Genomic DNA, 5322 nt, shown 5'->3' with positions numbered 1-5322 from the left:
TTTTTTTTTGTCTTGATGTGTTTACTAGCCTTTATTCAACACTTCTCATTTAGTTGGAGTGCAGACAGCTCAGGCTGATATACCTTGGGCAACTCGGTTACAATTTAATAAACGGGATGTAAGGTCTGTGAAATCAGCAAAGTAACTGCACACTAGCACCACTATATGAAGATTAGAATTAAGACCTATTTCTTTCTAATGGAGTTGAAGGCTTTGACTCAGAAGTGCTTAATCTTGCATATATACAACACTGATCCAGATTTACCATTTGACGTGTTATCAACAGATTTGTACTGTTAGACTAAGCTGCTTGGAGCACAGATGTTGCTCTGGGCAAAATGCTACTGGTTGCATTTTGGTATTTCCTGTTTATGAATTGCTTCAGAGCAGTTGGGTACAATCAATAAGTTTGCTTTGACAAAGATTCTAAATGACCACAGCTAGCTCTGCCTCCTGAAGGCAGACAGTCTTACATGTTTGCAGGGTATTAAACTCCTAGTCTGACCACAGTATGTTTTGTAAAACAGTATCCTTGCTTTGTGCACATTCTGTTTTTATTGCTGAGGGGTGGTGGGTTTTTAGCCTCTAAACTGGGGAAGGAATGAGAACAAAACTGCCATTCCAACCCATCAGCTCATGTCAAAATATGCACTGCTTTTCTCCACAGCACGCAATGTTGACTGCTTGTTTTGTCAGTCAGCAGTTCCATGTGATAGATTTACTAGGCTGAGCAGCACATCACGTATACTTAGCCCTACCCACCCAAGTCCTCTTGTACTGAAATTCTCTGCACCAGAGCAAGTTAGGGAACTAGATTTGCTGTGCAAGACTTTGCAGCTCCACACCTTCCTGAGCTTCCAACAGCTTAGAGAATGGGCTTTGCCTTTGCTCCTGCATTCCCTCTTTGTGGTTGCAAAATGCAACCGCCATAATTAACCTGGGTTGTATTCCTAAAAGTGCCTGTATTTTGTCCCTCTCTCCTGTTGCAGTTCTACTGCACTGCATTGCAGTGAACTCGATGTTCTCTGAATTTCAGCAGAGCTGAGAATGTCCCCCCCACCCTGTATGTGCTGTGAGCAGTCGCTAACCACAAACCAGAGCTGGACCCATCTGGCTGGCCTAGACACAGCTGGTTTGGAGCCTCCCAAGAGCCACAGAGCATCTCACTGCATTTTAGAGTTTTTGAGGCATCTCTAAAAGGCTCCAGGACTCACACAGCACATAAAAACTCCAGTGTATCTGCATTAATAATGTCAAGTTTAAGAGCCACGTGATGATTTTTAAGGTGCAGGTTGGGAAAAGTTCAGACCGACAGTGCTGAGCTTAACCTGACTGGCTGTGGAGGATGCAATACTGATTCTACCCAATCCTCCATGTACTTTATGTACCAAAATTAACCATGCATTTTGCAAAGGATGACAGGTTAAGTCAAAAAGAGTGACTGACCCCTGATAAGCTCCCTGAGCTTTCTGCAGCCAGGTACATGGGGGCTGAGGTGAGCTTACCCAAGCAGCAGCTGCATCTCCAGCCATCTGTATCAGCTGTGCTCCTGGGTGCTCCCAGCCGGGCAGGCCACAGCCACCTCCCAGGTTTGGAGGCCAGCAGAAAGTCCTGTAACTAACTGAGTCGACCCTTCATGAACTCGTGGATGACACCAAGCTGGTCAGGTCTGTTGATCAGCTGGAGGGCTGGAAGGCTCTGCAATGGGATCTGGACAGGCTGGATCCATGGACCGAGGCCAACTGTATGAGGTTCAACAAGGTGAAGTGCCAAGTTCTGTTCTTACCCCCTTGAGGCACTACAGGCTGGGGACAGAGTGGCTGGAAAGTGGCCCCGAGGAAAAGGTGCTGGGGATGCTGTTTGACAGCAGCTGAACATGATCCCAGGTGTGCCCAGGTGTGCCCAGGTGTGCCCAGGTGTGCCCAAGTGGCCAAGACGGCCAGTGGCACCTGGCCTGTGTCAGCCACGGTGTGGCCAGCAGGAGCAGGGCACGATTGTCCCCCCCTGTGCTCAGCACACCTTGAGCGCTGTGCCCAGGTCTGGGCCCCTCAGTTCAGGGAGGATGCTGAAGTGCTGGAACCAGCCCAGAGAGGGGACTGGGGAAGGGGCAGCAGCACAAGGTCTGTGAGGAGCAGCTGAGGGAGCTGGGGTGTTTAACCTGGAGAAAAGGAGGCTCAGGAGGGACCTTATGGCTCTGCACAACTCCCTGCCAGGAGGTTGTGCCAGGCAGGGGCCGGCCCTGCTCTCAGGGAATAAGGGATGAAAGGACATCGCCTTAAGCTGTGCTGGAGGTTCAGACTGGACATTAGGAGGAATTTATTTCCAGAAGAGGTGATTAGAACGGGTTTCCCAGGGAGGGGGCCGTGCTCCGCAGCCTCACAGCGGAGTCTCGCAGCCGCGCTCCCCTCACGCCGGCCCCGCGCGCCGCCGCCCGTAGATGGCGCCGCGGCCCCGGCGATGGCGGCGCTGGGCCCGCCCTGCCCGCCGAGGCTCCACAGAGGGGAATGTCCCGGGCAGCACAACCCGCAGCCTTCCCAAGCCGCCTGCTGAGCAAAAGCAGTATTTCATGGGAATGCTCAGGGACACGAGTGTAATGAAAGGCATTTCCATGCCAGATTTCCACGCTCAAATCCCTAGCTGCTTCAGCTGAAGAGCTGTTTCTGATGACGTTACAGGATTTTTCTCTTGCTGGAGGTGAAGGGGCATTTTGGTTGTCCTGCGTGTTCTGCCAGGCCAGCAGATGACGGGGCCGGGCCTCGGACAGCCCCCGACCGGGAGCAGCCCCCGAACGGGAGCAGCCCCCGAACGGGAGCAGCCCCCGAACGGGAGCAGCCCCCGAACGGGAGCAGCCCCCGAACGGGAGCAGCCCCCGAACGGGAGCAGCCCCGGGGCGCTGGGGAGATGCAGACGGGCCCTGTGCGGCCTGGCAGGGGCCGCTGGCAGAGCGCAGCCGCTGGAGGAAAGCTGGGGATGATCGGGGTTTTCCCAGTCCGCCCTTCAGCACCGGGAGATGGGCTGCCAGTCCTGGCCTGGGATTAGGATGCTCTGGGTCAGGTTTCCCAGCTCTGTCACAGGCAGTTTGTGTGATGTTGGGGAAAAGCCACTTCGTGTTGTCATGTCTCACTTCTCACTTCCCTAAAAGAGAGACAGCGATGCAAAAGGAACAGACAAGTTCACGAAATGCTGTAAGCTGCTCCACTCTGCATGTACCGAGGACACAGAGATATCAGCCTGGGCTGACATTTTCAGAGGCCTTCGATATGATCATAAAGAACAACAACAATTAACAGTGTTTAAATAAGAAACAGCTTAGAATACAGAGGGCAAAAGCTGGCAATTCAAGAACAGCACCATATTTTTTTACACACAGATTATATGACATGAGGGCTGGAAGAGATATTAACTCTTCCTGATCTCAAGCAGACTCAGCTCCATCACTTTGCAGCACATGGAGTGAACCCAGAAAGCCAAACCTTAGGATGGTCCATGGTGCACAACTTCCACCTGATGCAGGCAGACAGGATCACCAAGACTGAGCATCATTCTAAAGTGAGGAAGGAAAAGGAAAGAAACAGAATTGTCCTTAGACAGATATTTTTAAAAGGGAATGTTAAATTTCAATCCATGTTTGAAGTTCACTTTAGCTATCTAGACAGCAAGGATCAATTTAGAAACTGCCTCCTTTCAATTCACAGCAGCATAAGCAACATCAGCATTTCAGTTATGTTGCCATCTTTCAAACCGCTGCCGAGGGCAGCAGATGGAGATGCAACTGCACATTGTGCACATTAGACCATGCATGACTCTGAGTACATTAACTGATTGCCTGGAACTTGAGTGTTAACTTTATGTGCTTTTGCAATGACTGGCTGACAAAGAAGGGGGAAAGGGAGACACCATTGTTCTTTAAATACCCTGAAAAATACTGAGGTTGCCATTTCACTACCTGAAATTTCTCCTCATGGTGCAAGTTCAGAATAATGCCATGGGACGACATGTTGCCTGTACTGAACCTGCACGTGCAGGCTGATAATCAGAGGCCTGAAGAAAACACATCCAGGAAAAAAATCCCTCCCACCAGCACAGGACTGTATGCCTAGATCTGGAACAAATCCTAGTCCTGATTTCTCAATCAGCTACTCAGCATTACAAACCACTTGCAATTTCTGTGGGCCTCAGTTTGCAAATGTGACTTAGCCATCTCCCAGTCCCAAAAAAGTTCATATTCCCAGGAACATGATGTGCATATGGTCTTTCCTGACTGGTTCTGGCCTTTTTTACATCTTTCTCATTAAATCTAGGCAATGCTTTCGATCTCAGATTTAGGTGGCTGAGAAATAATCAGGAAAAGAACGCTGGCTTCCTATACTCCTCCATAACTTTTCTGAAAGATGTTCAATCACCCCAGCATAATTTTTTTTACTTTTCAAAACTTTCCTTAAAGATTATTCTCAAAGTTCACCCCATAGATTCCTGCTGAGTTAAAGCAAAATTGTACATGTACAGACCAGAAGAATCCCCTTGAGTCAATCAATAGCTATATTTCTGTTTTCAAACCAGTTGTTTCAGATGTCACTATTCCATACCAGGTTTTGTCCTGATCAATATCTCTGACAGCTGTTCAGATAGCCTACCAGTGGAACTAATTGCTGATAAAGCTATGCACCAATGCTCAGTCAGACTAGGATGTGTTTTCCTTATGTAATTGAAATAGAAAACCTCACATGAATTCAACCCATGCATACAAAGCACAGATACTTTTTGGATGGGCATATTTCAGTTCAGCAGAAAAAATGGTTTTTTGGTGCTTTTTTTGTCCTCACCACAAAAACAAAATCCAGAAATATTTCCATTACTTCAGCTCTGTCACTGTGCTAAATTGTAGGCATGGAAATAACTGCATTGACTTGAGTGGCATGTACTGTGCAAATTGAAGTTTTTGTGTTGTTGGACAGGACAACAGATTTCTAAAAACACAAAGCTCCCACGAAAACATTAATAATTTGTGGGGGAAGGAGGGGGAGCCCTCCAAAATGCTGGGTTTGTCGATATGTGGTGCAAAGAGCCAAAATCTGCACCAGTATAAATTAGCAGAACACTAATGAACACACATGCTTCCTGGTTTTACAGCTAATGAAGACTCCCAAAGAGCCATTTTAAGTTAAGGAAATGCCTGTGCCATTAACAAACCAGTCTGCTTCTCCCTTCATCAGAATTATTACCAAATGCTTCAGAAGTGACCCAGTCTCGTGTTTTGCAGAGGCATCAATATATTCCTGCATGCACAGAATCACCCACAGATGTTGCAGCACACTGCACCAT

This window comes from Cyanistes caeruleus, chromosome 10, assembly GCF_971803275.1.
Source record: "Cyanistes caeruleus chromosome 10, bCyaCae1.hap1.1, whole genome shotgun sequence".
Classification (NCBI taxonomy): domain Eukaryota; kingdom Metazoa; phylum Chordata; class Aves; order Passeriformes; family Paridae; genus Cyanistes; species Cyanistes caeruleus.
This window is presented reverse-complemented; position numbering follows the sequence as displayed.